This window comes from Miniopterus schreibersii (assembly GCF_964146895.1).
Source record: "Miniopterus schreibersii genome assembly, chromosome: 11".
Lineage (NCBI taxonomy): Eukaryota > Metazoa > Chordata > Mammalia > Chiroptera > Miniopteridae > Miniopterus > Miniopterus schreibersii.
In genome coordinates this window covers 65,699,515-65,725,546 of record NC_138111.1, presented here as the reverse complement: position 1 = coordinate 65,725,546, position 26,032 = coordinate 65,699,515, and the positions used below count along the sequence as shown (strand labels likewise).

At 37.3% G+C, this 26,032-nt stretch overlaps 1 protein-coding gene across 13 annotated transcripts in view; it reads left to right on the top strand.

Annotated features, from left to right (window-relative positions):
- The window catches only part of FANCC (FA complementation group C), a 222,985-nt gene that overhangs the window by 31,880 nt on the left and 165,073 nt on the right, over positions 1-26,032 (top strand). The window contains exon 2 of one of the 13 annotated variants that reach the window (XM_081151083.1): positions 17,754-17,905. The exons of 11 other annotated variants lie outside the window; for them this stretch is intronic. The gene's annotated coding sequence lies outside the window, so the exon portion shown is untranslated. Of the gene's footprint in view, positions 1-17,753; positions 17,906-19,492; positions 19,514-26,032 lie in introns of those variants that run through there. One more of the 13 variants, XM_081151085.1, reaches the window with a different exon arrangement.

The following is a 26,032-nucleotide window of genomic DNA, read 5'->3' as shown; positions in this document are numbered from 1 at the left end:
AAAGTATTGTCTGGAACTGTTATTTCCTTGAATACTTTTATATCTATCAGAGGAAGTTAATATGCTTAAAATATTGTAATCCACTAAGGATATGTAATTTTCATAATTTATACTTTACTAAAACCCTACTGGAAAATCCAAATGAATTACCTTTGGATAAGACAAATGTCTTAACAAAGGTATGGATTTGATATGGTATCTAAAGGAGCAGTAAAAAAAGAGTGTGTTTCTTTTCATTTATGTTATCTTTTTCACTTTACCAAAAATCTTCTTTGTCATCCAAAAACATGGCATTTGGGGCCTGTGTCTCTTTGCTATTTTCCCAGCAGTGAGGTCTCCTAATACATTAAATTTGTGTGTCTATTTCATGATTCTTATGCCGTTTTAAATTGGAAAGTGATATAGAGGGGTTTTAATATATTATTATTAGTAGACTCAATATTTTCAGATTTAACATGCAGTGTTAACTGTTAGCAGGTGATCTTAAAAAAATCTCTGATATGTAGTATTTGTAGTTTTGCTGAGACTCACATTTGAGTATAGGTACCATGAGGCAGGTTTGGGGGCATGAAGCATTGACCCAGCAACTAAGCCTAACTTACCCGGGTCTGCCTCTTACCCGAGTCTACCCATCAGCAGAGCTTCCTCAGTAGTTTTCATGAAGATGTAAAACATTTTTAATGGCTTTATAAAAAAAGCCAACTGCTAGTTTTGTTATTGAAAGAGAAGAGAAAATGTTAAGATCTAAGAAAATGTTTGTTCTTGATGTAAATAGTAAAGTTTTGGATACATTAAGGACTAGAATGTCTAATTAAATTGTAGTTGTGAACTAACGTGTGAACGAATCCATGATAGTCATCAAGTTGGTGAACCTGTTTCAGTGTTCCAAACTCAAGTATTGAAGGTAGTAGTCAATTTCTAAAATAATCTTTAGTGTGAGTAAAGTTTGATTCTATAATTTTAGGGCGTGCTATTCTTTGTGTAACACAAAGTTAATGTAAAGCACCAACCAGTCACAGTGCTAGGCACAGGTTTCCTCTTGAGTTCTAGAAGGTGAAGATATTATAGACTGGAAATGTGCTCCACACAGATGATGAAGATGGAGACAGAGACAGTGAGGAAGAAGATGAGCCAGCTGTGTGTGATTTTCCTAACTCCAGTGAAGTGGTCTGATAATTACAAGTTGCTCATTGACTTGTTCATCACTTGAGATGTGTAGTTGAATTGTAGCCTTAAGAATAGCTGAGCAGTAAATCTCTCATTAGTCTCATGTAAAGGAAATTTATAAAAAACTAGAAAGGGAAAATATAATTATTATGTATCCTTTAAGAAAGCATCTACCACTTTCTTTGTTTTCCTCCTTCAAAGTTTTCATATTTGGTGAAACATGTCTTTTTCTGCTACCTGTTTCATTCCTGATCTTATTTCTGATAGTCACCAGGAGGTCAGAAGGACCTGCTCTTTCATACATTGCATCTTGGGTGCAACTATAAGGCATGCCTAGTGATGTGGGACATTGTCATTAGTCATTTAGAGTCACTTCGGTACTTCTGAGTTCAGTAAATAGATGATCCATGCTTCTGTGGTAATAAAGTAATATAATATTGAGTTGATTTTATTTATTGAAGCAAAATTCACACAACATAAATCACCATTTTAATTATTTTGAGGTTTATTAGTTCATTCGTGTTAAGTGCATTCACATTCTTGTACAACTATTATCACTAATTCCAGAACATTTTCATTACCCCAAAAAGAAACCCCTTACTCATTAAGCAGTCACTCCCCATCTCCCCCTTTCCTTTCCTCCTTACCCTCCACCCTTATCCTGGCAGCCTTTAATCTGCTTCTGTTCCTATGGATTTACCTATTCTGATATTTTATATAAATGGAATCATACAGTGTGTGGTTTTTTGTGTCTGACTGCTTTTCCTTACCATGGTTCCCAGGTTCAGCCATATTGTATCATGTATCAGTATTTCATTACTTTCTGTGCTTAAATAATATTCCATTGTATATGTTACCAAGCAAGTGCTCCCTGCCTGACATGCATAGAAGCCAATACTGTGACATTGGCTTTTCAGGAAAGAAAAGGCTTTATTGTGAGGTTTGCCGGCAAGGAGACGGGAGGCAAGGCTCAAATCTGTCTCCCTAATCAAGGGTTTGGGGTAGAATTTAAGGGGTTAGGGAAGAATGGGTTAGTATGCAGAAGCACTGGTGGGTTGGATTTCAGTTGGAGGGCTTCAGCAGTGGATCTTCCTGGATGAGGCACATTTTGCTTCTGAAAGGATTACAGTGATCGAGTTCTGGTCAAGCGTCAGATTTTTGGTTCTGCTGTAGGGGGTAGTAAGAGGGGTGCTTATTAAACTTTGGTTTAAGGTGATATTGAAGGTCAAAATTCTCTCCTCTGCATGTGCCTTGCCTGCGTGACTGAACAGCTTTGTTCTGTTGTCCCTGAAAAACCCAATCAGTATGTTGTTAGAAACAGGATAAAGCCAGTTTGAGCTGGTTTTGTGTTTATATATGAGATATACCATGTTTTATCCATTCATCAGTTGGTGGATATTTGGGTTACTTCCACTTTTTGGCTATAATGAATCATGCTGTTATGAACATATGTGTCTAAGTTTTTGTTTGAATACCTATTTTCGATTGTCTTGGGTGTCTATACCTAGGAGTAGAATTGCTGGGTCATATGTTTAACTTTTTGAGGAACCGCTAAACTTTTCCACAGTGGCTACACCATTGTATATTCTCACCAGCAATGCCTGAGGGTTCCAATTCTGTACAATTGCCAGCACTTATTATTTTCTTTTGTATCACTAGATTTACAAATGATTTTGATTATTATAACTATTAAAGTCTGATAGAGTCAATTAAATCTTTTAGTTATATTTTACTCCATAATATACTTTAGTGGTATTGACAAAGATCTCAACATGTTTTTTATATGTCTTTTATATTTAGGAATGATTTAATTTATAACATAGAGATTCATAACAGGATTTTGAACTTTTCTTCAGAGTAGTAATCTAGTACTTCTTCCCTTATGCTATTTTTTTATTCTCCCCTTCCCCCCTTCTTAAGATGGACACCTAACTCATTAGTTAAAAACATTTTTTTATTGGGGTAAAATATACATAACCATAAAAGTTACCATTGTAATCATTTTTAAGTGTACAGTTCAGAGGCATTAAGTATATTCACATTGTTGTGTCACCATCACCACCATCCATTTCCAGAAACATTTTCATGTTCCCAACTGAAGTTCTCTCCCCATTAGACATAACTCTCCATTACCCCTTCCCCCAGCCCCTGACAATCACCGTTCTTTCTGTCTCTAGGAATTTCACTATTCTGAGTACTGCATGTAAGTGGAAGCATACAATATTTGTTCTTTTGTATTTGGCTTATTTCACTTAGCCTAATGTCCTCAAGTTTCATTCATGTTGTAGTATGTGTCAACATGGGTAATATTCCTTTTAACCACTGAATAATATTTCATTGTATGTATATACCACACTTTGTGTGTCTGTTGTCTGTTGATGGACATTTGGGTTATTTCCACCTTTTGGCTGCTGTGAATTATGCTGCTGTGACTATGGGTATACTGCTCTAGTCCCTGCTGTAACTATTACCTGCTCTGAGAACGTGTAAAAGGAAATTTACGCAGAACACAAAACCGCAGATACCAGCATGAGAGTACAACTTGCCGGGGTAGTTTATATCAGTGCTGCCTTGAAATTGTCCAGTGGGTTTCAAGTATGTGGGCAGATAAATAAAATACATCGACATCTTATTTATAACTATTTAAGATCTGCTGGAACAAATAGTTATTACACTAGCCATGGAAAGTTGAGTTTTCTCCTATATATGGTCTTAGCAAAGACAGATCTTATATAAAAAAGACATGCTCAACTTGGACTGTGAAATTGTAAATAAAACCCTACTTTACAAATTATTCTTTCTTGCTGAAACATTAGCCTATGTTTTGGAGAAAGCAAGAATGTTTTTAGAGTAAAAGAAATAATTCTTTATTCCATTCATTAATATTAAATGCCAAAATTTTACTTTTATGTCATATAAACCTCTTCTAATACATAGATTTTTAGTAACTGGGAAGTGATTCTGTGCAGCTGAGAAATGTCAGAGCTCATGAAAGAGATTATGAATTGAATTTGGAAAAATGGGGGAACCTTATCAACTGGAAAACCTGATTTTACTACTGTATAGCAGTGGTATAAAGAAAATCTTATCTGGAATATTTATCTTGGATATATATCTTGACTTTTTATATGACAAGGGAATATAAAAATCCATTATCTTGGATATCTGTCTTGAATTTTGTTTTTAATCCTATCTGAGGAGTGAGAATATTTTTCCCATTAATCTTTAGAGGGAGTGGAAAGGGGGAGAGATAGAGGAGAGAGAGAGAGGGAAACATTGATGTGAGAGAGACACATCGATTGATTGCCTCCCCCACCGGGGGTTGGGATCATACCTGCACCCCAGGTACATGCCCTTGACCGGAATCAAACCCAAGACCCTCTGGTGGGCAGGCTGATGCTCTAACCACTGAGCCATGCTGGCCAGGGCTGTCTTGAATTTTTATATGATAAGGAAAATAGAAATAAATTTATATTTGGCAAAAAGTGTATATTGTAGATATGCAGCTCTATCTAACTGTCTGCCTTAAATTCTAGTTTAACTTTTTGAAGGCAATTTGAATGGTTTCTGTTTTGGAAATTATGCAGTTTTATATTAAATAGTGGGTGGTAAGGTGGTCAGATGGAAGTGTTCAGTTCATCCAGCAGCATCAGATTGATCTGACAAATGGAAATCTTTTAACTGTGTGGAAAACATTTCGCTTCCTTTACCCTTTGGCAGAGGCAGTCATTGCCTGTGGTTTCCCCACAGAAGTTAGGGTGGGTAAACTGGGATGTGTAAATAGAAACAGCAGACAGGGAGATTTTCTCTGACAGTTGGAAAGGCCCACTGAGGATTTTAGAACGAGACTGTTGACACTGATGATGTGGCATGGGATTGGCTTGTTAGAGTCTTTAGAGAGGAATTAAGCAATGTGGACACAATTGAGGAATGCAAATGCTCAGAATAAAGTGATGGTTCCTCCTTAAGGAAATAAGCCAAAGATTTTAGGTTGGGATTCCTGAAAAATTTGCTTTTGATAGATAAAAACAAACAAGTTACTCTTTATATTCCACCTTCATTTCCTCTTGGGACATATCATCAGTGATTTGTGAGGTGGAGGAGCATGGGATGTGTTTCTCAGTTACTAGCTCTGGCTCTCATGATGTGTGACCTTGGGCAAGATATTTAACCATCCTTTGCCTCGTTGCCTCATCTATAAAATGGGGTTGTGGAGATTGAGATACTTCTAAAGCTGTTATAATTGTCCTTGGCATAGAATGAGCACTGTATAAGTGTTAGCTGCTATAATAATAATTATTATTTTATCATCATCATCATAATTTTAATTTCAGTAGATTGAGAAAGCCTCTTGAGGAGGAAACTATTTGCTTTCTCTAATAACCTTTGTATAGTTGATGTGTTTTTATAGAAATGAATGAGGAGTGAATTGTTTAGTGTTAAAGGTGATTTATAATGTGTCCACGTTACCTTTGAAAAATACATTTTTGAAAAATACAAGTAACTATGGATGATTTCTGTTTTCTTAGCATTTTTCCAGGTTAAAACGTGAGCCAGTAAATGTCAAATAAAAACCATAGAGCCACTTGGGGCCATTTAGTGTAGGGGCAAGGAACTATCCATACCCCAGTGATCCCTGAGGGTATTATGTCTTACAAAGCTGTACAGTAATTCTTAATGGTGGCTAGCTCCCAGGGCATCCCAATTTTAGGATGCTGTTTTAAAAGGGGATTGTGTAACTGCTTTTGAAAAAGATTTCCATTTGGCAATTAAAATTCCTCTGTGATTTCAGCAACTTCTGTTAGGTTTAGTATATTCTTAGGTGCATGGAAATGGAAGATTCATGTATTCTTTTTTCCACAGCCTTAAAGTTAGCATTTGATCACAGAACTCTTAACCTTCCTTTCAGACTTTCATATTCCTCTTGTCTTTTCTAATATCATCCATAATGTGTTATAGCAGTGATGGTTTGAAGCTGCCTTGTCTTGTCATATTTTGTATTGTGTAACCTAGCTTTTTCATTCCTACATGTTTGTTTCTTTTGTTTTCTTAAACAGTACTGCCGTTTATCCAACAAATTCTCTTACCTGTCAAGAACAAAGTGGAAGATGGATAATTAAGATTTTTGTATTTAACTGCTGAGGTTATTATTTTAGGACTCCTAGAAATAATCAAACATGATCTCCATATTTAGAGATGGCTTAAGAACTACCTAGTAGGTGTTCAAATAAATGTGTATTGAATGATGTGAATTACATCTAGATGTAATCATATTCAGAAGAAAGAAACACCTCTCCTACTTTCCTTCTTAGGAACAAGGAAACCTTTTCGGGAAGCTCCCTTTCCAGATGTCTCCTTGTAACATTTGGTTAGAATGTAGTCACGGACAAGTGGTTTGAATTTACCCTGGTTGACATAGGTGGAATAGGTGTTTAGGGTGTAAATCACAAAGACCACTGCATTATAAAAATAATACACGATTATCATAAGAAATTTGAAACATAATGGGAAAATATATAATTAAGAAAATAAAAAGTAGCAGTACACAGAGTTAATGTGGTGTTTAGCTTTCCGGTTTTTTGTTGTATGTGTATATATTTGTGTGTATAAAAGAAAATTGCAATCATATTGTACATAGTGTTTTATAGTCTTAAATTTAGCAGTCTAACGCATCATTTTTTCATGTCACTAAATCATTTTTTTCTAAAATGAGAGTAGTGGTTGATTGTGTTCCTTTATATAGCTCTATTACAAATTCCTGTTAGAGATTTAGATCATTAACAGTGTTTTACTATTGTAAATATGCAGTGAATATCCTTTTATGTCAGTCATTGTGTACATCTCTGGTTATTTCCTCAGACTAAATTCCTAGAAGTGGATTAATGGGTAAAAGGGCATAAATACTTCCAAGCTTTTTAAAAATATATTATTTTATTTTTATTTTTTTAAAATTTATCTTTATTATTGAAAGCATTACAGATGTCCCATTTTTAACCCCATTGACCCCTTCTACCCGAACCTACTCCCCGCCCCAGGCCTTCACCACACTATTGTCTGTGTCCATGGGTTATGCATATATGCATAAGTTCTTTGGTTAATCTTTTCCCACCCACCCATCCATCCCTGACTTCCCTCTGAGATTCATCAGTCTATTCCATGCTTTTATGTCTCTGGATCTATTTTGTTCATCAGTTTTTTTTTGTTCATTAGATTCCACATATGAGTGAGATCATGTGATACTTGCTTTTCCTCTGACTGGCTTATTTCACTTAGCATAACATTCTCCAGGTCCTTATATGTTATCTCCAAGGGTAAAAGTCCTCCTTTTTTCCAGCTGCATAGTATTCCATGGTGCAAATGTACCACAGCTTTTTTATCTATTCATCTACTGGTGGGTACTTGGGCTGTTTCCAGATCTTTGCTGTTGTAGATTGTGCTGCTATGAACATAGAGGTGAATATATTCTTTCTGATTGATGTTTCAGTTTTTTTAGGATATATTCTTGGAAATGTGATCACTGGGTCAAAACAGAGTTCCATTTTTAATTTTTTGAGAAAACTCCATACTGTTTTCCACAGTGACTGCATCAGTCTGCATTCCCACCAGGGAGTGTACCAGGGTTTCCTTTTCTTCTCCCCAGCACTTGTCACTTGTTGATTTGTTGATGGTAGATATTCTGACAGGTGTGAGGTGATACCTCATTGTTTTAATTTGCAGTATCTGATGATATGTCTCTTGGCCATCTGTGTGTCCACTTTGGAGAAGTGTCTATTTAGGTCCTTTGCCTATTTTTTAACTGGATTGTTTGTCTTCCTTTTGTTAAGTTATATATATTTTGGATATTAATGCTTATTAGATGTATCATTGGCAAATATGTTCTCCCATACAGTGGGCTCCCTTTTCATTTTGTGGATGGTTTTTTTGCTGTACAGAACCTTTTTATTTTGATGTAGTCCCATTTGGTTATTTTCTCCTTTGTTTCCCTTGCCCTAGGAGATGTATTGGCAAACATGTTACTCCAAGAGATGTCGGAGATTTTACTGCATGTAGTTTTTTCTAGGACTTTTATGGTTTCACAACTTATATTTAAATCTTTTATCCATTTTGAGTTTATTTTTGTATATAGTGTGTAAGTTGGTGGTCTAGTTTTATTGCATGTTCCTGCCCAGTTTTCTCAACACCATTTATTGAAGACACTGTCTTATCTCCATTGTATGCTCTTGTCTCCTTTGGCAAATATTAATTGAGTGTAATTAGTGTAGTGCTGATTTCAGACCCTTGCTTTTCATTACCTTGAAAACGTCATGCCATTTCCTTCTGGCCTTTAGAGTTTCTGATGAGAAATCTGCTGACAGCCTTATAGGAGCTCCTTTTAGGGTTACAGATTACTTTTCTCTTGCTGCCTTTACTATTCTCTCTTTGTCTTGAATTTTTGGCAGTTTAAATATGTGTTTGGGCATGGGCTTCTTTGGGTTCTTCTTGCTTGGGACTCTCTGAATCCAGAACTTGTGTGACTTTTTCCTTCACAAGGTTAGGGAAGTTTTCTGCCATTATTTTTTCAAATAGGTTCTTTGTCCCTTGCTCACTTTCTTCATCATCTGGGTCTGCTATAATGCAGATATTATGTTTCATGTTGTCCCACAGCTCCCTTAAGCTGTCCTCATGTTTTATAATTGTTTTTTCTTTTTGGTTCTCTGATTGAGTGATTTTTCTCTACCCTGTCTTCTGTTTCACTGATCTGATCCTCAGCTTCCTCTAATCTTTTTATTCCTTCCAGTGTGTTCTTTATTATTGCTATGACATTTTTCATTTCCGACAGGTCATTTTTCAAAATTTCCATATCTTTTCTCATGCTGTTGAGCATACTTGTATCATTCTGAACTCTATATCTGATCAATTTTTTTATCCCCATTTCATACAGCTGTTCTTCTGGAGAATTCTCTTATTCTTTCATTTGGGGCTTGTTTTTTGTCTCCCCATTTTGGCTGCCTATTTGGGTTTATTTCTATGTATTAGGTAGGTCTACTACTACTTCCAGTCTTTTTGGAGGGTCTAGTGCTGGACAGTGTCAGACACTGTTTGTGACTGGCCCTAAGTACCCTGTTTGGAGCTATCAGCAGTCCACAGCTTGTGGCTCCCTCTGCTGAGGTTGACTGTGTTTGGAAAGGACCAAGATGTGCAAGTTCTGCTTTTCCTAGCCCCAGGTCTAAAAGTATATCAGGCAAAGACTGAAAGCTCCCAGAGATCAGCTTCTGCCTGCAGGCTGATTGTTATTCTCAACCTCTTAATGAGCCTCAGGTTGTAGACCACAGCAAAGAGTAAACTCCACAGGGTGGGGCAAGAGGTTTTCCAACAGGGCAGGGCAAGTGCTGGCCTCCCCTCCTCCCTCAGGCAAAAGCTGCCTGAAAAGTCAATATCTGCCTGAGAAAGATGTCCTCTGCAGTATGAGGGAATGACTCAGCACAGGAATACAGGTGGCTGCCCTCGCAGCTCTATCTCCATAACCTCCATCCCTGGATTTTTCTCACAAAGCTCTTGTCCACTCTGCCCTCCCTCCACTGGATCCCAAGGTGAGTGGCTGCACACGAAACTTTCTGCATTGGCTCTTTAAGAGGTGCCTGCATTTCCAGCCATCTCTCCCTGGCAGACAGAAACCCTGCTGCTTTTCATAGCCAGGTGTTATGTAGTCACTTTTCTCAGTTCTGTTGCTCTGGGCTGGGAAGCCCAGCTTGGGGTTTAGACCCTTGAGTTCTCAGTGGGAACCCCTCACATCTGAGATATCCCTCTAGACCTTTAGCTGCTGCCTTTGGTCAGCCAGCCAGTCCTCTTGCTCCTCCACACTTCCTACCAGTCCCTATGTGGTCTCCACGTTACTTCCTTGGTTATGAGGGTGCTCTCCACCTAGTCATCAGTTGATTGTTCAGGGTGATTTTTCTATATTTTAGTTGTAATTCCAGTTTGATCCTCCGGGAGAGTCAGTGTAGCTTCACTTAATCTGCCACCATCTTTGAATCACTTACGAAGGTCCAGTGTTTGTGTACTGGTCTCTTTGCCTCAGTCTTGTATAGTCCTTCATTCACCACCACACCATTGTCCTTTCACTAATCAGAAGGCCTTTCTCCATCTCCTAGGGCATCCTTTTTCTTTCCCTCCTAATTAATGCAGATGTCTCTGGAGCAGTGATTAAACCTGGGGCAGAAGTGGGAAACAACACTGGTTCACTTACGGCTACTGACTCCTCTTCCTCCAAGAAAAAAGTCTTCTTGAGAACAGAAAACTGGCTGGGATTCAAAAGAGCAGACTCCACACAGCCTTCACCCCAAGGCAAGCTCACTCCACTCTCACCCTAGACATCTGGAGGATATTGAAGTGCCCTAACCAGCTTCTTGGGAGGCACACTCCACTTTCAAAGATTTGATAGACTTTCCTAGTTACTCTCCAGAAAATTTGTACCAGTTATACTCCCACAAACCTGTATATGAGTGGCTGTTTAACTTGCCTGCCTGGGAGTTATTTTTTAGTTGGAATTTTATAAGTAAAAAGTGGTATTCTTTTGTTTCACTCTGCTTTTATTTGATTCCCAGTATTTTTAAATACTTTTTTTATTTAGGCAACAATAAGTAGAAACAGTAAACAGAGTTTCTTGATGTGTAGATTATCTATTCACATTCTTTATATGGCATTATTATTTTTCAAACTCTTTTATTCCAATATACATAATATAAGGAACATAAAGCATGTTACTAGTGAATGTAAAACCCATACAACTTATGACATTCTCTTTTAAGTTTACTCCAAATATTAGTTTACTTAGTTTATAACATTATAATGATGTTAAACTATAGTGTCTCAGAGCCTACTTTGGTCTTGTGTGGTCTTCCATCTTAGTTACATCCTCCCTGCATTCCTAATTGCATGTAGACTTCATCTCTGATAATGACTGAGAAATGCGTTGTTTTTTCCAGATGTCTTTGTGTTATTTAATAAATATCTGTGACTCTTCCTCACACTTCTCTGCTTTGGCAACATAGTATTTTATTTTATTATTTATTTATTTATCTTTTCATTGCAATTTTTAAAAATATAGATATCTTTATTGATTTCAGAGAGCAGAAGGGAGAGAGAGAGATAGAAACATCAGTGATAAGAGAGTAATTGATCGGCTGCAGCCCGCAACCCAGACATGTATCCTGATTGGGAATCGAACCCCGATCTCCTGGATCCTAGGTTGATACTCAACTACTGAGCCATGCCTGGCTGGGCCATACTATTTTACTTATTTTTACTTTGTCCCAGGTATCACAATTTTTCCCCCTTCAGAGAAGGAATTTTAAACTATTTTCTTTTTATGCTCTTCCCCTTATTCCTTGGCTCAGGTTCTTTTTTCTTTAGTGTGTGTGTGTGTGTGTGTGTGTGCACACGCGCTAGAGTAAATGATGTTCTCCTGTGTTATTTATTGACATTTACAGATACTGTTTATTGTTAACACTTATCTCATTTAATCTTCATTTTAGTTCTATGAGATTGTATCATTACCTCTCTTTAAGAGTGAGAGATGAAATATTTTGGGCTACCAGCTAATAGCAGTAGAGCTAGGATTGGAACTTAGTTTGGTAGTGATGTGTTTGGTTTTCAAATTATAAAGTATACCGTGTTTGGTCTTGCACATAAAAAGAAGCTGTACTGAAGTTTCTAAGTTCTGTTGAGAAATTTATAGTTTATTTAAATTTGGGTCTTGAGATTAATAAGTCTGCAGACTGAGGTAGACCTGAGGGTGCTTTGAGTTTTTGCCTGATCTGTTTTGGGACCTGGACCTTAGAAAAGCAGACTTTGATGTGCATCTCTGTCCTGTCCAAATGCATTCAGCCCCAGCAGTGGAGACCTCAAGCCTGGGGTTGTTGATAGCCTGAACAGTTTACTCAGGGCCAGTCACAAACTGCACTTGACATTGGCCTGTACCAGAGACCCTCCAAAAAGACTGAGAATCCTAGCAGATCTACCTAACATTTAGCCAAAATGGGGAAACCAAAAAACAAGCTCCAAACGAAAGAACAAGAGAAGTCTCCAGAAAAAGAGCCAAATGAAACAGAGATAAGCAGCCTCTCAGATACAGAGTTTAGAATACTGATTGTAAGGATGCTCAATATCATGAAAAAAGATTTGGAAACTATGAAAAATGACCAGTCAGAAATGAAGAATGACATAGCAAAAATAAAGAATACATTAGAAGGAATAAATAACAAATTAGAAGAAGCTGAGGATCGGGTCAGTGAATTAGAAGACAGGGTAGAAAAAAATCACTCAATCAGAGACCCCAAAACAAAATACAATTAAAAAACAGGAGGACAATCTAAGGGAGCTGTGGGACAGCATAAAACGTAACAATATTCGTATTATAGGAGTGGCAGAGGAGGTTGAAAGTAAGCAGGGGTTAGAGAATCTGTTTGATGAAATAATGGCAGAAAACTTCCCTAACCTGGTCAAGGAAAAAGACACATAGGTTCTGGAGGCATAGAGAGTCCCAAGCAAGAAGAATCCAAAGAGGCCCATGCCCTGACATATCATAAATAAAATGTCAAAAATCTAAGACAGAGAATCTTAAAGGAAACTAGAGAAAAGCAAACTGTTACCTATAAAGGAGCTCCCATAAGGCTATTATATGACTTCTCATCGGAAACTCTACAGGCCAGAAGGAAATGACATGAAGTATTCAAGGTAATGCAAAAGAAGGATCTGATACCAAGACTACTCTATCCAGCAAGATTATCAATCAAGCTGGATGGTGAAATAAAGAGCTTCCAAGACAAAAAAAGGTTAAAAGACTTTATCACTACAAAACCAGCATTATAGGAAATGTTAAAGGGACTGCTATAATTAGATGTAGAAATAAAGAGAATGAGAAACAGCTATAAAGAAACAAAATGTCAGTAGATAAGTATCTTTCAATAATAACCTTAAATGCAAATGGATTAAATGCTCCAATAAAGAGATATAGGGTGGCTGAATGGATAAGAAAACATGACCCAACTATATGCTGTCTACAAGAGATCCACCTCAGAACAAAAGACTTATACAGGATGAGAGTTAAGGGATGGAGAAAAATTTTCCATGCAAATGGAAATGAAAATAAAGCTTGGGTAGCAATACTCATATCAGACAAAACAGACTTCAAATGAAGACCATAATGAGAGACTAGAAAGGTCATTACATAATACTAAAGGGATCAATCCAGCAAGAGGATATAACCCTGATAAACATATATGCACCCAATATAGAAGCACCTAAATTTATAAAAAAACTTATAGAGGACTTTAAGGGAGAGATCTACTGCAATACAGTCATACTTGGGGACTTTAACACCCCATTGACTTCACTGGATAGGTCTTCCAGACAAAAAATCAACAAGGAAACAGCGACCCTAAATGACACAATAGATCAGATGGATTTAGTTGACATTTACAGAACATCCTACCCCAAAGCTGCAGAATATACATTCTTCTCAAGTGCACATGGGACATTCTCAAAGATAGGCCACATGTTAGGACACAAAACAAGTCTCTGTAAGTTCAAGAAGATTGAAATCATATCAAGCATCTTCTCAGATCAGGATGGTATGAAACTAGAAATCAACTACAATAAAAACACTAAAAGACATTTAAACACATGGGGACTGGAAAGCATGTTTTTAAACAATGAATGGGTTACCGAAGAGATCAAGAAAGAAATAAAAACTTCCTGGAAACAAATGAAAATGAACACACAACAACTCCAAATCTATGGGACACAATGAAAGCAGTCCTGTGAGGGAAGTTTATAGCACTACAAGCCTACCTCAAAAAACAAGAAAAACTTCCAGTAGATTCTTTAACCCTACAACTCAAAAACTTAGAAAGGGAACAACAAGAAAAGCCCAGAGTAAGTAGAAGGAAAGAAATAATAAGGATTAGAGCAGAAATAAATGACCTAGAGACTAAAAAAACAATACAAAAGATCAATGAAACCAAAAGCTGGTTCTTTGAAAAGATAAACAAGATTGATGAACCTTTAGCCAGATTCATCAAGAAACAAAGAGAGGACCCAAATAAACAAAATCAGAGACGAAAGAGGTGAAATTACAGCTGAGCCAACAGAAATAGAAAAGATTGTAAGAGAATACTATCAACAACTATATGCCACCAAGCTGGACAACCTGGATGAAATGGATGAATTCCTAGAAAAATACAACCTTTCAAAACTCAATCTGGAAGAGTTGAAAGTCTAAGTGGGCCGACAACTACTGATGAAGTTGAACCAGTAGTCTAAGGGCTCCCAGCACACACAAGCCCTGGCCCGGATGGCTTCACAGGGGAGTTTTACCAAACATTCAAAGAAGAATTAACACTTATCCTCCTCAAAGTATTTCAAAAAATCCAAGAGGAAGAAACACTTCCAAACTCTTTTTACAAGGCCAGCATTAGCCTAATTACAAAACCAGATAAAGACACTACAAAGAAAGAGAATTATAGGCCAATATGCCTGATGAACATAGACGCTAAAATCCTCAACAAAATATTAGCAAATTGGATCCAGCAATATATGAAAAAGATCATACACCATGACCAAGTGGGATTTATTCCAGGGATGCAAGGCTGGTACAATATTAGAAATCAATAAACGTGATACATCATGTAAACAAATTGAAAGATAAAAATCACATGATCATATCAATAGATGCAAAAAAGCATTTGATAAAATCCAATACCCAGTTTTGATAACTCTCAGCAAAGTGGGAATAGAGGGATCATACCTCAACATAATAAAGGCCATATATGACAAATCTACAGCCTACATCATACTCAATGGGCAAAAGCTAAAACCATTTCCCCTAAGAACAGGAAAAAGACAGGGGTGTCCACTTTCACCACTCTTACTCAGCATAGTACTGGAAGCCCTAGTCACAGCGATTAGACAAGAAGAAAACATAATAGGCATCCAAATTGGAAAGGAGGAAACAAAACTGTCATTATTTACAGATGACATGATATTGTACATAGAGAATACTAAAGACTCCACCAGAAAACTACTAGATTTAATAAATGAATTCAGCAAGGTAGCAGGATATAAAATTAACATCCAGAAATCAGTGGCATTTTTATATACCAATAATGAACTTTCCGAAAGAGAAACTAAAAAAAAAATCCCATTTACCATTGCAACTAAAAAAATAAGATACCTAGGAATAAACTTAACCAAAGATGTAAAAGACCTTTACTCAGAAAACTACAGGACACTGAAAAAAGTAATAGAGGACGATATAAACAAATGGAAAAATATACCATGTTCATGGATTGGAAGAATTAATGTCATTAAAATGCCCATACTACCCAAAGCAATCTATAAATTTAATGCAATCCCTATTAAAATACCAACAGCATATTTCACAGATCTAGAAAAAACACTTCGAAAATTTATCTCGAACCAAAAAACACCCCAAATAGCCACGGCAATCTTGAGAAAGAAGAACAAAGTTGGAAGGATTACAATACTAGATATCAAGTTATACTACAAAGCCACTGTAATCAAAACAGCCTGGTACTGGCACAAGAACAGACATATTGATCAGTGGAACAGAACAGAGAACTCAGAAATTGACCCCAGCCATTATGGTCAATTAATATTTGACAAAGGAGGCAAGAACATACAATGGAGTAAAGATAGTCTCTTCAATAAATGGTGTTGGAAAAATTGGACAGATACATGCAAAAAAATGAAACTGGATCACCAACTTACACCATACACAAAAGTAAATTCAAAATGGATAAAAGACTTAAGTGAAAGGCATGAAACCATAAAAATCCTAGAGGAAAACATAGGCAGTAAAATCTCAGACATTACTCATAGCAATATGTTTGCTGATACATCTCCTAAGGCAAGAGAAACTAAGGAGAAAATAAACAAATGGGACTGCATCAAAATAAAAAGCTTCTGCACGGCATAGGAAACCATCAACAAAATGAAAAGGGAGCCCACTGTATGGGAGAATATATTTGCCAATGACACATCAGATAAAGGGTTAATATCCAAAATATATAAGGAATTTATACAACTTAATAAAAGGAAGAGAAACAATCCAATTAAGAAATGGGCAGTGGACCTAAATAGACACTTCTTCAAAGAGGACATGGAAATGGCTAAGAGACATATGAAAAAATGCTCAATGTCGCTAATCATCAGAGAGATGCAAATTAAAACCACAATGAGGTATCACTTCACACCTGCCAGAATGGCTGCCATCAACAAGTAAACAAACTACAAGTGCTGGCGAGGGTGTGGAGAAAGGGGAACCCTAGTACACTGCTGGTAGGAATGCAGACTGGTGCAACCACTATGGAAAGCAGTATGGAGGTTCCTCAAATGATTAAAAATTGACCTGCCATTTGACCCAGTGATCTCACTTCTTGGAATAACTCCTAAGGAACCCCAAACACCAATCACAAAGAACTTATGCACCCCTATGTTCATAGCAGCGCAATTGACAATAGCTAAGATTTGGCAACAGCCCAAGTGCCCATCAGTAGATGAGTGGATAAAAAAGCTGTGGCACATTTACACCATGAATACTAAGTTGCTGTGAAGAGGAAGGACCTTTTGGCCTTTGGCACAGCATGGAGGGAACTAGAGAATATTATGTTAAGTGAAATGAGCCAGTCAGAGAAGGACAAGTACTAAATGATCTTGCTTATATGTGGAATATAATAAACAATAAATTGATGAACAAAGTGGATCCAGTAACATAGAAGCTTGGAACAAACTGAGGGATCTCAGAGGGAAGGGGGGGACGGGTATGGGTGGGGAGAGATTAATCAGGGAACTTGTATGTTTATGAGCATGGCCCATGGACGTGGACATTGGTGTGGGGAGGGCCTGGGGGTGGGATGCATGTGGGGCAGAGGGATCAGTGGGATTAAAAGGGGGACATCTGTAATGGTCTCAACAATAAAGATAAAGAAACATTAAAAATAAATAAATAAATTTGGTTCTTGCTCTCAAGTAGACTCTTCTCCCTATTAATTTACAGCTGGGAAAATAAAAGGCCTCAAAAATAATTTAATATAACCAATAAGAACCATACCACTTTTACAGTCATTTTGTTGTAAACTAGTGTTTATAGAACCCATAACTTGACAACCGACCAAACCACCTTATATTACCATCTTTTGAATGTAGCAGGAACTGGCTTAGCAAAATCTTGAAACCTCTGACTCTAATATTTGTGGTATAGTAAAGTAAACAACTTTGGGGCTTTCAGGTTTGTGTGGTGCACAGCCTGTCCATGACATTGGTGCTTATTCTCACTGTTGACTCCCTTACTTTCATGAGCAGTTTTGCTGACAGGCATTTGAGCTCGCCAGACAGATTATTTCTAGTGGAGAATTCTTTGAGAAAGCCATCAGCTCCCCCCCCCCCCCCCGATAAATGCAATAGCTAATGATAATATCTAACATTTTTTGAGTGCTGAAAATATTCCTGGTATAGGTCTAAGTGCTTTCCGTATATTTATACATTTTATTGTTCACAGTAATCCTACTGTGTTTTCCATTTTACAGACGCAGAAATTGAGGGACAGAGAGGCAAAACAACTTCCCAAGGTCACAGGACTAATATGTGGGAGATTGGGGATTCAAACCTTGGCAGCCTGCCTCCAGGGTCAGCCTCCTTAATTACTCCGTTATGCTGATATTTATTAGATGAAAAAGAGGTATGGGTGATTCATAAATAGCTGTTCCTGTTTTTTGGAAAAGGTTTGACTTTATTCCTAGTGGCAGCTCAAAATAGTTAAGTGATTGCCATTCATTAAATTCTTAACTTATATAAAATGAGTTATTTGTCTTATACCTAATATTATGGTGTGTAACATTGTGCATAAAGCATACTCCTTGTGCTTATACAATTTTAGGTAAGCTTGCATTTCCATAAACAAAATGGTTCCCTAGAAAGGCAGTGTTTAAAACAAAATTTTGAAGAGTGGATTCAGAATCAAAGTAACAGTAACAGAATGATCAAGTAATTTGGTTAATAATCTATAATAAGTAGTGTAGACCATGCCTGTTGGTTCTGTATTCACTCCATCCTTTTAACTGAACATTCCAGAAATGACAGGTAAAATACCCAGGCTGGCTGTAGGCAGAATTTGTTCTTTCATTACTGGCACCTTGGTCCCCTCTGCCTTTCCCCATTACTAGGTGAGATACGGTGCCTAACTACCTTTATTCACTGTCAACAGTGATGTTCATATTAATGTTTAAAAGTATGGCACAGCCTTTCTCCGGGCATTTTCCTTTAATAAAAAAATTAAAGCCTGGTCTCTGGGGTTACTTTTGCGATTTGCTCTACTCCTTTACAAGACTCAGATTTCCCCTCCTCATCCTTGTGTCTTTTCTAACAGTCTGTTTTGTTGCCAAGTCTAGGCCTCAAGAAGGCGGCTTGGGTGGCCTAACCTACTACCAGTGGCTAACATCCATATGATGATGGTGAATGGTGGAAGTGGTTCATTGTTCAACACCAGTTTGATCTCACTTTTCTTCTCTTGTCATGGTAGAGATGTAGTGAATAAATGAAAACATGGTGTATTATCTCTCTATATTTAGTGTTACCCTGTGTCCCATACCAGGCCTCCTCACTGTCTCTCATCTGAACTATTGAGGTAGGTGAATTGATTACACTGATGATTCCAACCCAGGTTTTGGAAATGGCTGATGGTATAGTTTTTGCCTGTTTGTAAGGCAAATTCAGATGGGGTATAGTTGCTCCTCCATTTGTTCCTAAGGCCATAGTTGGTGGTAGAGTCAGCTATTTCCCTGAATTCAGGCCATTAGTAACATTGCTTAGTGTTACTAGCATGCCTGGGAGAGAACATGGACTTAGGATCATGAGTAACATGTGAAAAGTGGAGGGATCCAGAAAAATAAATATATTCCTGTCCTTCACCGTTTGCTGAGGCATCTTCCATTATCTCTTTGAACTTAGAATTAGAGCTTTGTCTTTGGTAATGGTCAAGACCAGTCTACCAGGGCAAGGACACTGTGGTGAGAATGTCAGGCTCGGCTTTTAAAATAGCAAGAGGATAGGCTTTTGTGGTATTTGGTGTGTGGGGGTATGTGTGACTGAGTGTGTGTGTGTTTTACACATTTGGAAATCTTCACGGACAGAGAATCGTGGGCATTGCACTGCAGCCAGAAGAGCCCTCAGGGGCTGCCTTAGGAGCTGTTGGAGAAAGGAAGACTGATGCCTGTGAAACGAGGGGAGCAGAGTGTGTATAGGGCAAGTACTGCGAAGGGTGTTCGACGCTGCAGAGTAGGTAAACCAGGTAAGGCCCGAACAGTTAATATTGGACTTGTCCCAGGAGGTTGGTAGCACAGAGTTGCTGTTGACATTTGTCATTTGTCCAAAAATCTTCAACATGATGGTGGCAGCAGGAGTCATTTCTGGAAACTGGGAGCATACAATTACTGAGAAAATAGAGACAGCAGTGAGCATGGACTCTTCTTTCAAAAAGCTTGACTGTGAAGGGAAAGAAGGAAGTTGGATGACATGACTGAAGAAATGGCTTTTACTTTTATTCTTTTTCACAATGGGGAAAAGAGTTTTTAGTAGGCCAAGAGAAAAGGAGGTAATGGACAGGGAGAAGAGTGGGTGGGTAAAAGTCTAAAATGATGTGAGAAGGGATGGGAATAGAGCATGGGTGGCAAAAGAGAGAAGGCCCAGAGACCTCAGGGATTCAGGGAAGGGTGCACTTTCATTTGGAAATGAGCCAGGTGTGTGGAAGTTGAGGACAGTCAGGACACACAGTTCAAAAGATGGAGAAACTGCTTTTGATTGAGTAGAACACAGTGAATACAAGAATACAGGTAACAGGGTTTCAAAAGATTCTGCAATAAAAACGCATATATTTACAATTGTGCATTTAAATTTTTTTCTGAATTGAGTTATTTTTTCTAGTACATAATTGATTAAAATGATGTATTTTATGAATTTTGAAAATAATCTGTTAAATATAAAAGTAAAATTGTATGTGAACAGCGGCTCTTAATGAGATAGATGGGTGGTGGTGGTAATATTTTCAGTGGATGCCTTGAGAAATGTATCAGTCCTAGTTGTTTGAATGGTCCCTGTTTGGAGCCCTAGGTTTTGCACCTTAGGACAATTGTGTACCATAGTAAGAGCCAGGAATGGCTTCTGTGAAAGGAAAACACAGTTCCCTTCCTGTGTATCTCCTCTACTCTTAATAATCTATCACAGAACATTTCACTTCTGGTTACCAAATGTGTAGGAGTTTTCCCACACCAAGCAATTCTCATACACCAGGCAGGGTCCTACAGTTTAACTCAATTATGACACTATTTTTCTAGAGATGGCATTAGATATCACAAGTCAAGGGCTCAGTTCCACAAGACTTCCCCACCCCTCCTCCTTCAGAGACAATCACAAGTCCAGGTTGTCACCCATGCTTCTGACCCACCAGCTATAAATCGGAGGTTCCACGACCCCCTCCTTGGTTCTGATGAATTTGCTAGAGCTGCTCACAAGACTCAGGAAGACAGTTACTTACTAGATCACCAGTTTATTACAAAAAATATTAAAAGAAACAGCCAGATGAAGAGATACATAAGGTGGGGTCCATAGGGTCCCAAGCACAGGAGCCTCAGTCCCCGTGGAATTTGGGGTGCACCCCCTCCCGGCAAGTGGATATATTCTTTTTCACCAACCTGGAATCTCCTCAAACTCCATGGTTCAGGGATTTTTATGAAGGCTTCACTATGTAGGCATGATTGATTAAATCACTGGCCATTGGTGATTGATTCCAACTCTAGTACCCTTCAGAGGAGGACCCATTAATTGTGGTTGGTACCCTGGCAACCAGCCTCCATCCTTAGAGGCTTTACAAAAATGTTAACGTAAACTCAGGTGTGGTTGAATAAGACACCCTTTCACCTTGTTGCTCTGAAGGTATTTCAGTAATTGAGAACTAGAGACCAAGTAACAAAAGATATTCCCATTGCTCTTATCACTTAGGAAATTTCAAGGGTTTTGGGAGCCATAAGCCAGGAACCTTGGATGAAGACCAAAATATATATTTCTTATTACACATCACAACATCACAGCTTCCTTCTACAAAGTGGGAAAAAATGATTACGACAGGAGAGGGAGGAAAAGAGAGGCTTAGACCTCAATTGTTCTCACAGAACTTTTAGAAAAGAGAATGATGCCACAGACTGGGTCCCCCCATTCATTTGTTGAAAATTAATCTCCACAGGAATAGTATAGGAGGTTGGGTCTTTGGGAAGTGATTAGGTCATGATTAGGCTTTCATGAGTGGGATCAGTGCTTTTATGAAAGAGGCCCCAGAGAGCTCCCTAACCCTTTCCAATGTATGAAGTCACAGCAGAAAGATGACTGTCTGTGAACAAGGGAGCAGGTTCCTACTAGAGGCTGAATCTGTGGGACCTTGCTTTTCAACTTGCCAATCTCAAGGACTGTAAGAAATAAGTTTCTGTTATTTATAAGCCACCTACTTTGTGGTATTATGTTATAGCAGCCTGAACGGACTAAGGCAGAGTACATATGAAAGCTGAAGATCTAGAAATTGATTTTAAAACTGATTGTGCCTTTGTACTCCTTAGGCAATCTCTGACTATGTATCCCCAGTGGTAAGTTTATCTCAAAGTGAAGACTGGTAGTATAGGCTAAAGACTGGAAGCATGACATTGATGAAGCTGGGTCAGGGTCTTTTCCCTCTCTTCAGTGGGTTTCTTTTTACTGCTCTGTAACACATGGCTTTGAGTGTCCTCTCGTGATTCTAGGTTTAGTTGATCAGTGACTGATATCTTCTCATCTGTGAACTGGGGCATTTGACTTTAGACAATCCCTAATGTTGCTTCTGATTTAAAAACTATGTTTTTATGATCTAATTATTTGTCAGGCCACTGTGCAAATAACACATACACTGAGATTGGTTTTGTCACATTTCCTTTTTTAATGAAAGGTAAATATAGTTAGATTTTCCCTTCTGTACCCTAATGTGTTGAAAATGATTGATTGTTTGAATACTTTGGGATAATTTTCTGACTCTGCTCTTAAAAATATTGGTTAAAAAATTTATCTTTCAAAATATTAAAAGTTAAATTACATTTCTTATACATAAGAATTGCTGACAGGTTTGCTATTTTTCATTTGATATTGGTATATGACATATTTGGCTGTTGACACTTTGTTAGAGAACTGATATTTTTAATTAATGATAACCCAGGATCACAGGCCTATGTCCAGTTTGATGTGGTAATGACTGCCATTTCTTTGAGTTTTAAGATTCCCTTCCCTCTCTCCCTCCTACACACACAATGAAAGACTAAAGATTTTGAGCTAAGGAGCAAAGGAGAAAGTGAAAAATTTAGGGTTCTTCCTATATAGAGGAAAAAATATTTTGATATCTGGGAGGAAGTGAAATAAATGAAGAAACTTATTGCCAAAGAGAAAGAATGTGAGAATGAGTGGTAGATATTTATTGACTAACATAAAGCAGCCTAGAGAGAAACCATTTATTATTGCAACATTTAAAATTGGAGGTTTCGTGTATATAGGTAGATTTTCCGTTACCTGAGTAGGCAAAGCATCTTTATATAAACAGCCTGAGAGATTTCTCCTTGGAAAGACTAGGAGGAAGGATTGTGCTTCTCCTTTACAACTGATTTGTCTTTAGCATTCGGTCAAATTGAGTCATGATTTGTTTGCCAGTTTTGAGTTGGTCACAGAAAAATATAGAGCCAGTTGGTGCCAAACACTGGCCATCAGGATGCATTGTTTTATCCTAGCCTGTATTAGATTCTTATTACTTCTATAATATAGTACCACAAGTTTAGAAGTATAATACCACACAAATTTCTTATGTTATACTTTGAAGGGCAAAAGTCTGAAATCTGTTTCACTGGGCTAAAATCAAGATGTTGGCAAAGCTGAGTCCCTCTACAGGCTCTAGGGGAGAATCTGTTTCATTTTCTTCCTGCTTCTAGAGGCTGCCTGCATTCTTTGGCTCTTGGCCCCACATCACTCCCACCTCTCCTTTCATTTTCACACCTTTTCTTACTCTCCTGCCTCCCTCCTTCCTTTACAGGACCCTTGTGATTGCATTGGGGCTGCCTGGATAGTACAGAATAATGTTTCCATCTCAAGATCCTTAATTTCATCACAAATGCAAAGTCTCTTTTATCATGTAAGGTAAAATATTCACAGGTTCTAGGGATTAGGACATCTTCGACCTGATTTTTTTATCCACTTGCCTTAGGTTATATTTTCTATTGTTCAATTGGATGAGTAAATGTTAACCATTTTACATTTTCATGGAGCAGGTTGGAGGTTCCCCATAAAGTCACTAGGATAAAACAAACATAATTCAAGAAATAATGGAGTTCTTCATCCAGCTCTGGGTTGCAGGTTTTTCCATCTGACTTTAAAATTTAAAGTAATATTGAGGATTAGTTCTTGGTTCTTGTTTCAGTCCGAAATATGGTGATCTTGAGGATTCTGTGAGAATTTGGGAGTTATGATTCAACCTGTTTTAGGTGAACCCAGGGTTTTAGCTGGAGGAATTAACCAAGTCCCTATATTCATCCTTGAATGGGTCTCTGAGTTGGTCCTGGAATATCTAATTTTGTTTTTCACAGATTTATAACTCGAGGACAATGTGGGATTGCTTTAGACATTGCCTAAAACTATTTGACTCTAATACTGAAGTAGAACAGAAATGGTTCCTTCTTTAGGAGAGTCATTAAGGAAAAAGTCTTCCTCTTACTGTGACTCTACTATATTCCCTTAAGCCATGAGATGTAAGATTCATTCTTCAGGACATTGTTTCTTAAACTGGTATTCTACAAATACTTTTTCATAGTTTATTTTTTTAATGGCATTGTTGAGATATAATTCACATACTGTAAATTCGTCCACTACACATTCAGTGTTTAGTTCTTTCACAGAGTTGGACAACCATCACCACAACCTAATTTTAGAACATTTTCATCGTCCCAGAAAGAAACCCCTTATCCATTACTAGTCACTTGCCATCTCTCTATCCTAGCCTTAGGCAAGCACCAATCTGTTTTTATAGATTTGTCTGTCTTGGACATTTCATATCAGTGGACTAATATAACTTATGGTCCTTTTTGACTGACTACTTTCACTTAGCATAATGTCTTTAGGATGTACCCATGTTGTGAATGCATTAGCACTTCATTCCATTTTATTGCTGAATGACATACCACTGTGTGGATATACCACATTTCATTTATCCTGTTATCAATTGAACATTTGCATTGTTTACAGTTTTTGGCTATTATAAATAATACTATGAGCATTTATGTACATTTTTTATATGATTGTGTGTTTTCACTTTTGTTGGTGTACACCTAGGAGTGTAGTTGCTAGGTGATGTAGTTATGTTTCGCATTTTGAGAACTGACACTGTTTTCCAAAGCAATTGTACCAGCACATTCCTATCAGCATTGTATAACAGTTTTGATTTCTCCACATCCCTGCCAATACTTGTTACTATCTAACTTTTTCTTCTAACCGTGACTTGTGGGTGTGAAGTGGTATCTTACTGTGGTTTTGATTTCCATATCTCTGATGATTAATGATGTCTAGCATCTTTTCATGTGGTTATTGGCCATTTGTATATCTTCCTTAGAGAAATGTTTATTCATATCCTTTTTACACTTTAAAATTAGGTTACCTTTTATTATTAAGCTGTTCTTTATTTATTCTTGGTGTAAGTCCTTTATCAGATGTATGATTCCCAAATATTTTCTCCTGCTCTATAGGTTGTATTTTCACTTTTTTGATGGTGTCCTTTGAAGCACAAAAATTACTAATTTTTATGAGATTCAATTTGTTTTTTCTTTTGTTTCTTCTGCTTTAGGTGTTATATTTAAGAAACCATTACAAAATCCATTACAAAATCCAAAGTCCTGAAAATGTCACCCTATATTTTATTCTAAGGTTTCTATAATTTTAGCTTTACATTTAGGTATCTGATTCATTTACAGTTAGTTTTTTTGTATATGGTGTGAGGTAAGGGTTTAACTTTGTTCTTTTGCACGTTCCCAGCAACATGCATTGAAAAGACTACTCTTTTTGCTTTTGGGTAATCTTGGCATCCTTGTTAAAAATCAGTTGACTATAAATGCATGGGTTTATTTCTGGACTCTCAGTCCTTGATCTCTGTTTGTCCATATGCCACTATCACACTGCTTTGATTACTGTTGTTATGTAGTAAGTTTTGAAATCAGGATGTGCGAATCCTCCATTCTCTTCTAGTTTTTCAAGATTGTTTTATCTACTCTAGGTCCCTTATAATTTTATATTAATTTCAGAATCAGCTTGTCAGATTTTACAAAGAAGTCAGCTGGGACTCTGATAGGAATTTCATTGAATCTGTGGAGTATTGCTGTCTTAACATGTTAAGTCTTCTGGTCCATGAACATGGAGTATTAGTCTTATTTTAATTTCTTTCAACAGTGTTATAGTTTTCACAGTATAAACCTTGCATCTGTTTTGTTAAATTTATTCCTAAGTTTTTATTCTCTTTTATATTATTGTAAATGGAATTGTTTTCTTGATTTTGCTTTTAGATTATTCATTGAATTTTATATATAAATCTTGTATCCTGCAACCTTGCTAACTCATAAGTTCTAATAGTGTTCCTTTTATGGATTCCTTAAAGTGTTTAATATATGAGATCAAATAATCTACAAATAGAAGTAGTTTTACTTCTTCCTTTTCCATATGGATATCTTTTACGTACATACATATATATATATATGTATTATTACTATTT